Raw genomic sequence first — 11,000 nt, forward strand, 5'->3', positions numbered from 1 at the left:
TGGCGTGTATCGCGTTTTGGAACCAAACTCTTCATATATAGTTTGATCTTATAATAACTACATTAAATCACTACACAGTAAATTTGAAGTCCAGAAATCAACACCAATATACTTAATTTCAACACTTTAAAAGTGTAAATGGGAACAACCCTCAAAGTGTTAGTTCGACACTTTCAAGAGTGTTGCCTCTCGCAACACCGACACAGAGTTACAACATGAACACTAAAGGCCATTGCACACTGAGTCCGAAATTTTCGTATGCGTTTTTTCGTGTTCGTCAGCCTTAAAATTCGTCACGCACAGAAACCTTGCACACTGAGTCCAATGCGTATTTATTAAACCTTTGCGGAAAAAAAACGCAAAAAATACAAAATTGATTTGTCAAGCAGTGAGGATGATTTTGTTGCCCTCTTTCTTCTTAAAAAGAGAAAAATAAAAAGAGGAAATATTGGGTCCATCCAATCCTGAGATTGCGCCGAGAGGAAGGAGAGTTTCACCTCCTTATCAAGGAGTTGCGAAATTATCCCGAGCGATTCAAAATGTACCTCAGAATGTCAGTGGAACAGTTTGATGCTTTGCTAGCGATACTGGAGCCACATATTAAAAAGAAGATCACCAATTTCCGTGAACCAATCGATCCTGAACAGAGACTGGCAGTATGTCTAGGTATGGACCCTTTTTACAGTCTGTGGTATGGACACACACACGGCCGGCGGAAGCGCTGGGCAGACAGAACAGTATACATGTTATATTTTCCGAAATTTCGATCTGATTGAAAGGGGAGGTGGCTCTGAATTGTCAAAAAACCTCTGAAAATACTGGCTGTGGATGCGAAAAACGCAGAAAATCGAACCCGATCCGAACTTTTTTATTACGGACGAAAGTGTGCAAGCGTGATTGACATAACGTGAGGTCGAATTTTTTTTTTAACGTGCGAAAATTTCGGATGCGAATTTCGGACTCGGTGTGCAATGGCCTTAAGAGAGTAAAATATGAACACCTGCATTACCTACTTTAAAGAACTGTAAAATACACAGACAAATCATGTAATATGAAAGAAAAAAAAATTCACTTTGAAATAAACACTTCACTTTATATTACTCTTTCAAAACAATCCAGAAATTTAAATTGCAATCTTAGTCTGGGATCATAATAGTGGTTTTCAAAAAAAGTAGTCATTAAAATAATAACATTTTATGAAAATGATCATATAAAGATCACCACAAAGCACTATTGTTCCCAGAGTAAAACACTAGGCTATTCATATTTATTAGTATTGATTCAATGTCTCACGTGGCTCATTATAGGCTCATTGTAAAACATTTAGCAGTATCTTTTCCTTTAATAAAGCATTGCTATGCATTTAAAATTAGTTTAATATTCTATATTAAATTGCAGCTTAATAACATTTAGATTTTTAAATCATTTTAATCAAACACTGGTGAAACAACCACTTATGTCTGTAATGGTGACTTGATAGCTAGGACTGTAACTGTAGCTAGTTGAGAATAGGTGACCACTGTGGTGCATCGGTAAGAATGCAATCGAATGCTCTTCAATGGATTTATTGACAGACAGCAGATGATTATCTGTCTTCCTGAGTATGTGTGATTCTACAATAAACAATACAAAGAAAAATATCAGCATAAACGACAGTGCTGACATGATGCAATAAGTAAAGCTAATAAATGGTAATTAGTGCAACTTTCCCTTCAAGTAACTTTAGCTGCTTATATTAAATAACCAAATAATATAACACACATTAGCTCCTTATTAAACAAGAACAGCCTTTTACTGCTGGGTCTCAGTTCAGCAACCCCAAAACATTTCTCTATATTACACAACCGTTGTAAACACTCCGATAATAACTGTACAATGTCAGGTGAGTACACACATAAACACAATAGTGTAACACTAGTAATACTAGGTATTAGCATAATGCTAGCGAACTTTATGCTAACATACTGCATTTCAACTGAGTATCCCACAACACTCATAAAAAACCTGAGGCACCGAAATACACATATGTTAATATTTACACCAGGGTACTCACATGTCTCTGAACGCACACATGCACAGATAACGACACAGACAACTATGCACTTCAGAAATATCTACGATGTGCTGCTCGTGGTCACTCTCACTACTAACGCAAAACGATCTTCTTCTTCTTTTGTAGTTTTATGGCGGTTGGCAAACCAGCTGAAAGGTACATTTACCGCCACCAACTGGACAGGAGTGTGAAGCGTTAACCGAGTGAAGCAAATAAACTAATAATAAAAAAAAAAAAAAATATATATATATATATATATATATATATATATATATATATATATATATATATATATATATATACTTTTTTTTCTTTTCCACAAACACAACACAACAGTTACACCTTCTCAAATTCTTCATTGCAGGTTCACAAATCCTATTCTACAAATCACTAATTAAGAAACTCGTACGCTCACATTTTTGCTACAGTTGCTGCAGTGAATATGGTGCAAAACACATTTACACACCCGCATCAAAAAATGTGAAGTCACGGAGAAGTTTTGCTCATCCGTAGCCTAGAAATCTAGACGCATCCTAGCGGCAGCAAAATGTATTTTACAGCCAGGGGGGTCTAGCAACTATGAAGGTAAATCAGTAGCAAAACTCGAGAGCACGTAGATGTGAATTTGAGAACTTGTACAATAAATATTGGTACTTGTACATGAACATTTACACTCACAGCTCCAATGTGAAAACCTGTAAAATAAAAATCTGAAGTTGAATGTTGAAATTTGCACTCGCATACAATAGTCACAAACCTGTATTCTGAATCTGAAGCTGCAGACAAGTAGACACAAATGTGTAAAATGCCATTCACAGAAATACCATGACAGACACAAACTTGTAATATATATTTTGCGTTTAATCTTACATTCACATTCGCGGTACTTCCTCAAATAGGCACTTGCAACTTCTCAAATCTGTCACTGCAATTTCAAATTTCGCGCCTTGACTTTTGCTACTCTTTTCGCGATATATCAGGTGCAAAACTAACTTGTGCACTTGAAACTCAGAGGCGGTGAGAGAGAAAGGGGGGCGGGGGGCGGGGGGCGGGGGGCGGGAGGAGGGGGGGGGGTCAAAGGAGCCGTTTTATTGGTTGGCACCTAGCCAATGAAATGGGACTTCGATGATGTCACGAAACTCGCATGCACTGAAACGCTAACATGGCTTAATGCAATGCATGATTAGACTGTTATTAAAAGAAATAAACGATATTATCAAACTCAGTAAACACAATGCTAATAATGCATACTACAGAAAAGCAGATGAGCACAGAATATGAACGCAACGCATTTAATTGAGACAGTGGTATTAAAAGACCAAACTCAGGAAACACCATACAAACAAAGCACACAGAAAAGCAATTGAGCACAGAATATGATCGCAACACGTTTAATTGTACGTTTTCCTCCCATAGAAAACAAAGAAAACGCTTAATGAGGCTTAATGGACCAACAGTTATAAAATAAAAAAAACCACATAATTCGTTACATTATTAATAAAACACAGGCAGCAAGTTTATTTGCACTGAACACACGCTTTCTTTCGTCATATTCTGGCGAGACACGGCAGGCAAAAACATCATTTTTTTTTTACTGGTCAATTTTGAGATTTTTGGATATTTGTCTTCAATAACATGTCTTCTTTCAGACTTGTGTTGAAAAAAAGTCCGAAATACACATTTAGGTCTTTATTTTATTACACTTTGTCTGTTTGCGTCTGTAGATTTCTCATAAATTCAACAAAAGTTTGCGTTCTAAATCAACATGCTGCTCCGCGATCTCTGCCGGCAGCCTGTCATCACAAGCACCGTTAGGAAGCTCTCTCTCTTGTGTACAATCAGAGCCCGTCTACGGAGAGCCTTGGCACTTCCTATTAGCCCCGTATCGATCTTGGTTGCAGTTCCATTAGAATTCCACTGGAGGTGATTGCGGGCGAGTGCAGACTGAATGGGAGTCTATGGGGCTAAACGGCTAAATGTGTCTCTTTCACCCGATTGCCGTTGAGAAATTTCAGATTTTATTGTAGGTTTTGCAAGTTCAACATGGGTTATAGGTCGAAAGTTGAATGAACGAGTACTTATTTCTTTTCGATTTCTTACAGGTTGAGTTGTTGTTGCCCATAACACGCTAGCATTCTGCTAATGACGTCAGCATACTGACGTCATTGACATTTTAAAAGACTTTTTAAACCAAATAAGTGACTCTAAAAAATCTAACACCCAGCAATGTGTAATTTCTTTGCATCTCCTTTCGAATACAACATTCAAATTACTAGACAAAAAATTATATCCTGAGAAAAGTGGATTTTGAGGGTTTTTCGCCATAGACCTCCATTCATTCTGCACTCGCCTGCGAGCGCCCCCGCATGGACAGAGACGTGTAACTGCAGCCAGTCCGGAAACCGGAAGTAAGCAGAGAGTGCCAATTCTCTTCATATTAGACATTCTCTGGTACAATCCTGTCGGATCCAAATATGGTAATTTCCTTTTTATAAGCAACCAATCGTGAAAGTAAAAGGGCTGAATGCGCAATATCTTTGGCTGATGAAAAATCTTTAAAATCTTTAAAGCCTGTTTTCTCAAAATGACTGTTCTCTCATACTCCAAGTCTGAAATCTCCACTTCAGTAGCACCTATATACACCAAACTTTCCAGTCTTGTACCTAGTTAAATTATGAAGACATTTACAGAGGGATTTGTAAATATATTATTCCTAGCCTGATTTATATAACATTTTATTCCAAAAAACATGGCGAAAATCATTTTTTTAAGGCTATTGACAGTATTTTCTGATTTACAGGATAACAAAAGTAGATATCCATAAATCCCTCTGTAATTTTTTACCACGAACGCCGTCGATAGGATAGCTGGTCGATAGGAATTACGTTTGTGAAATCTAACGTAGCACGGCGTTCGTGGCTCGATTAGTCGAGACTGTTTTCCAAGATGGATCCTGGATGTCGACGCGTAATGTACTGTCTTTATAAAGTATCTTCTTATTAAACTGTTTGTACACTTACAAAGTTCTCAATGCTTCGGTTTGCATGTATGGACCCTCATTATGCTACCGTGTTAGTGTGAGGCTATTTTGAGCCTTGTTAGTGGTATTAACTAGTGATTTATTTTTACTTACTTTGTGCCCCATATACTAGTGTTATGAGCTAATATGTTTTTAAAGATTAAACTCTATACATTCGATTTTCATGAAAATGCATCGCAGGGAACGATCGACTCGTAACCATGTGTTAATTACCCCTAGGTTCATTTTTCACTGGATTTGTCCTTTAAAGGCAGTGTTATGATGGCCCTCAACAAACCATTGATGTTGGGGAAAATGTCAGCAGGGCAGCTATCCAGTATTTCCATTAATGTGGGGAAGTTCTCCTTATCCATTTTCCGTCTGATGTGTTGGATGAATACAGCATGTTCAGCATCAGGAATGGCAATGCAATACAAAGCACACGGATCATTTAAAATGTTTTTCACTCCAAAAGTGGCAGATCCAGGTGTGAAAGAGGCAGAGGCTCTCATTACACCGTAGGTGTCGTCTTTAAACCTGCAGTTTAAGGCTATGTTCACACTTAGCGTCTTTTTTGACAAGAAAAAGTTGACAACGGCGTTTTTTTAGCAAAAAAAACGCTGGCAGCGTTTGGTTACAAATAGCAGCCGAGCGCGTCTTTTGTTGCTATAACAACAGCTGCAACAGTATCCTAGTGCTGTGTGATGCAAAAAATGTTGAGAAAGAGAAAGAGAAAGTTGGCTCTTGCGTTGGCTTTTGAAGTTACCTGGGAGGAGAATGTCGGTTCACAAAGACGTTTGTGGGTGCACGACAACATACACGTTCTTGTTGTTATGGAAACGACAGGTCTCGCTACTCGCTTGTCATTGGTCAGCTGTCAAAAAGGCGCTTGACGTAGGGCGTTCTTTTCAGAAAAGTTGAACTTTTTTCAACTTAAAAAGACGCTCTGAGCTGCAGAAAAAGACGCCGGCGGTGGCGTCTAAAAAAGCGCTCAGGACTTTTTTGAAAAAACGGTTTACTCCATAGGGTTATAATGTAGAACAGACGCTGGCAGTTTGAAAAAAGACGCTAAGTGTGAACATAGCCTAACTCGGTTATCTGTCGATCAATGATGCAGTTCCACAGGGCCTTTAAATCCTCATTGCTTCTGACGGCCGAGGTCTTTCCCCGCCTTGTGGTGACAACAGAGTCATGAAACTTTGAAGGCAGCTTGCGTTCACGAGAAGCAACCACGTCCCAGTTAGCTATCTCGTGCTTTTCCATCAGCTCTTCTGTCAGTCTGAGCACTTCAACAAAGTCACCCTTCGAATCCTCTCGGAAGGTTGCATATGTAGCTTTAAGTGTTTCAATGAGTGAAATACAGTCCGTCACACATAGCGTTGAACTCTGCAGCCCCTTGGTGGCAAAATCGCTGTTTTCAAACAGCTTGCAAAACGTTAAAAGCCTGAAAACAAACTTTTTCGTCTGCACCTGTTGCAACAGCTGGTCTGCTTCGATTTTACTTTGTCCACTAGTTTCGGAAAATCCAGCCAGAGCCTCCAGCAGTACATCAAGCAACTGCAAAATCTTATGCACTGACCCTGATTTTGAGCTCCATCTGGTATCACACGAACGCTCCAGCTCCATAACCTGGCGGTTGGGATGCATCTCCTTTTGTACCTCCATCAAACAAGAGTGCCGATGGGCTCTGGTAAAGAAGCTGTGTATAGAGCATAAAAATTCAATACAATTTCTCCATTGACAGTTGGGATATAAGTCATAAAAACGTAACCATACATGGTAGACTTAAAACCAGCTACGGCAGTACTAAGCGATTGTATATGCTCATATAACCGCCAAAAGTTCATGGGGCACTAACCTTGTTTTGAGATAAATGCCTTTTATTCGCGATGTCTTGGAGAAGTACTTCATTACCCACAATCCTAAGCAATCCCACAATCCCACAATCCCACAGTGATGCATCTGATTGGTGGAGCTCGTGTAACTGTCTGGTTAAACCCCGTGAAAGTCCGTGAAGACTCAAGATAAATAGAAAAAAAAAAACAACCTGTGTTGCGTTTTTTTGCACGTCCGACTTATCACTGATGTGACATTTGAACCGAGGAGTCTTCATATATGGTATGAGTCATATCAAGCGTTTTATGATGCCACTGTCAAAACAATATTTAGCTTAGGCATACCCAGAGCCATAGAGAGCTCTTCATGCATTTACTGAACATTTGTGTAATAATTCATGGCAAGTTAATAAACTGAATATGATGCACTTTCTGGTTTGCTGACCTTCACTTTTTAATTTTCACTTGTTGTTATTAAGAAAATACATTAAATGTTATTAAAATTAAGGATGAACTATAACTTCATGAATAAAATGAGCATGGACCACAAGTGGGAAATTGTTGAGGCATTTGTCAGCAACCTGCCCGTGGGCCGCTGAAACTGATGAGCAGAACCGCGGACTGCCAGATCTGCACCCGTGAGCCGCGGACCGCCAGCCATGCTATCCAGTCTATTTAAACGATTACTACTGAAAGAACTGCTATAAACGGCACAAGAAAAAGTTCGCGTGGCTTTCGTCAGATTTTAAAGTCGCTCAAAAGGCTCTTTCGCGGTTGTGGCTTCAGTCGACTTCAGTGTGGTTTATGGGATGAGTAGTTCCTTTGCTCGGAAATGAAAATATGTACACAGTCTTGTACCTTTGACTTTTTTGGGATTTTCTCGTCGTTTTTTCACTCGAAATGATATGTTGTATGCCTATGAGTTCAGCCGTAGCTGGTTATCCTCAGACATGCTCTAAAACTTAGATACGGATTTTCCAAAACGTCAATGGGAGAAATGAATGGGAAATTTACTTCCGGCACCTAAGCGCTCTCGGGCTGTGGGCGGGACTGTGATGCTCTATTTGATTCACGGTGTCAAAAAAAGTACTCACATGTCCGGACGCTTTAGCGGCGGTGCAAAGCACTAAGTTTAGCCGATGAGAACTGCAATGCACATAGATGGCTTTAGGAAATGTTCCTTTCAAAATAAACTGTACCCCTCCCTTGTGCCCCGACATGACCGATGCTCCATCGAAACAGAAACCGACGCAGAGAGCAGGATCCAGTTCGAGTGGTTGAAGGACCTCCAGGATTTTCTGTGATATCCCTTGCACTGACAGATCTGCGGCCTCAACAAAGCCCACCGCCCGCTCTTTGATAATTCCTCCATGTATGAATCGCACACACACTGCAACCAGCTCACGTTTAGCTAAATCCTTGTACTCATCCGCAAGTATGGCAAAATATTGCCCATGCAGTTCAGTCTTTATTTTACGGAGTAGGATTGATGCTGCAGCTTCAAGCAGCTCATCCTGGATGTGGTGGCTCATGAATGTGGCATTTCGGGGCAGCTCGTTCAGTCGATTTTCAATTTCTGGAGCATATTTTGACATGAACTTGAAGAGCTCTAAGAAATTACCTCTATTAAGTGCATCCTCGGTTTCTCTGTGGCCTCTGAGTGGTATTTCCAGCTTGGCACATAACATGGCAATGTCCAACACAACTTTAATATGCGTCACTGTGCAGCTGGTTCAAAACTGTCCCACGGCTTTGCGGTGCATGGCTGACCATGTACGATTTTTGCTTAGTTAACGCCATAGCATGGGGCTTGCTTGCTTCATGTTTGTCGCAGGCTTCTCTGAGACGTTTCCAGTTCTTGTAGCCATCTTTAATAAAAGCAAACTCTGTGTGCATCTCCGGAAAATGTTTACACGTCTTGCAAAACACTGCATCCCGTTCTTTGCTGTATTCAATCCATTTGAATTTCTCATACCAGTTGCTGTTGAATGAGCGTGGTTTTCCACTTATGATAGTAGACGGAAATGTTGACAGCTTTGGCTGAGTGGCAGGTTCCTCCAATGCCGATAGATCCGATGGCGTAGCGGTTGTCTCTTTGGATGCTGGTGGCGGTCTGTGGCGGTGGAGTGCAGTGTCAGCCTTCATGCTAACATTAACGTTAGCATGACTCGATGAAAATAAGCCACTAACGTTAAGTATCTCACGACCATCCTCCTCTTCCTCCTCCTCCTCGGGTAACATTATGACATGGTCCAGAAGTATATCATCATCTAGACGTGTTTTTTTTTAAAAGTGTGTCAATGATAGCTGTTTAGCCATAGCTCAGTTAGTTTGCCGTGGAAAACGTTCAGTCTGAAACGTGCCCGCGATGTTGCGTGATAGCATCACTGGACTGACATGTGATATGCCGACATAATATTTTTATTTTGTAGCTATTTTTCGTAGCTACTGTACTTAAATGTCCTCAGGAAACTATTAAAATTAAATGACTTATTAATTCGTTATTAATCAAATTTAAAAAATAAATTGTTTTTATTAATCTGATTGGGTGGGCCACCAGTCAATCTGGGTGGCACGTGCCCACCCAGGCCCACCCATAAATCCGCGCCTGACTTGGAGTTAAGTTTTTCTTTGAGAAAAGAGCAAAGAACGGCACTTAAGTCATTCTTAAAAAAAGGAAGATGTGTTCGTCGTTTAGCCGGCCAGATATGGCAAAAGTTGAATCTATCAACTAGCTCCACTTTTGGGAAAACACTCTGGTTGGTTGAAGCGCTGTCCTATTGCATGCAGAGGGAATTTGAAAGACAGCCGTTTATCCCGCCCATCGGATTAAACCGCGTCTACGGTGAGTTTCCAGACCTAACATCTTGATGTAGGTCTGGCTTGCCAGGCTAGCTCATCCGCAAATCAGTATGTGAATTCATCCTATGAGAGTTGCACACTTGTAGAATATCTTCTCACAAATGTCTTGTATATTTTTCTAGCACAAACACAAGTACATAACTACAACTGCTTGAATCTGCTGCGACGAGTCTCAAACACTGTTTTTCGCTTACAAGTGACAAGTTTCGCGCACTCTCCCTTTTGCACCATTCATCAATGTAAAATGTGGAGCAAAAGTGAGCTGTGCATCTGTAGAGGCAGAGGGCGGAGCCTGCATGAATATTCATGAGTTTCCCGGGCATGCGTGCGGATCTGATCATTTTAGTTCACGCTCCTCGTTTCTCAGCAGGTTTAATGGATTATTTCAAAAAAGGTAAATATAGTTTTAGCGCGAACTTAAACTACAATTGTGTATCGTTTCGTAGGGTTTATAATGTTTTTATTCATTTGCACGTTTTGTGCATTTATCAATGACTGAATGATTGCAGGCATTCACTTCGTGTAGGCCTAGGCTATATAAAGCACAGCAAACTTCAACTCGTTAATTTCGTTGTGCTTTTCCTTTGTACATTGCAATGCTTTAAACCTGTCTTTTGTTATCATTTGTTAATTGTCACTGCAATAAAATGAAAGTTTAATGCGTTTTAGGAAGGACTGTTCCAGTGCACCTATACAACCAGTCTACTGGTGGGGGGGGGAAGCGAAAGAAACCTAAAATTCTCGGGACAGCAGCATTTGTCCAAAATTTAATCTTAACCATTCTATTTCATCAGAAACGATCTGTAAACAGGGCTTTAAGTGTAAAATACTGAACTTGTCCTTTAAGTTTTTGAAGTGACTGTGCTGTTCCTGACTGGTGCAGAGGTAGTGAATGACACGACACAAACTGCATTATTGAATGATTAAGGTATAAGAAAAAATGCATAGCATTATTGGCGCCAATTTGCCAAACCTTTGATATTATTTTACATGTAAAAATAATATGAATGAGATTTGAGAGCATGAGGGAAGATTTTCAGAGAATAACTGATTAAAAAACACAAGTACACAGTCAAACAATACAATTTCACACAGAAAAGTTGATAGTAATAAAGTACTTGCATGTGGTGCAGGTGTTAGGGGTTAACCGTTTAGGACACAAGGACCAGATGTTTGAATGAAGACAGAGTCAGAATTATAAAAAATTGAAGAAAAGTTTTACTGAAGATAG

General features: G+C 39.9%; 1 protein-coding gene across 7 annotated transcripts in view; it reads right to left on the minus strand.

The window, feature by feature from the left end:
* Positions 1-2,177, minus strand: part of LOC311077392 (uncharacterized protein) — a 29,946-nt gene extending 27,769 nt beyond the window's left edge. For 6 of the 7 annotated variants that reach the window (XR_014604876.1, XR_014604877.1, XR_014604878.1 and 3 more), the window contains exon 1: positions 2,054-2,173. The gene's annotated coding sequence lies outside the window, so the exon portion shown is untranslated. Of the gene's footprint in view, positions 1-2,053 lie in introns of all 7 variants that reach the window. The other variant, XM_084105841.1, reaches the window with a different exon arrangement.
* Between the last annotated feature and the right edge of the window lie 8,823 nt (positions 2,178-11,000).

Source organism: Abramis brama (genome assembly GCF_963993115.1).
Source record: "Abramis brama genome assembly, chromosome: 1".
Taxonomy (NCBI): domain Eukaryota; kingdom Metazoa; phylum Chordata; class Actinopteri; order Cypriniformes; family Leuciscidae; genus Abramis; species Abramis brama.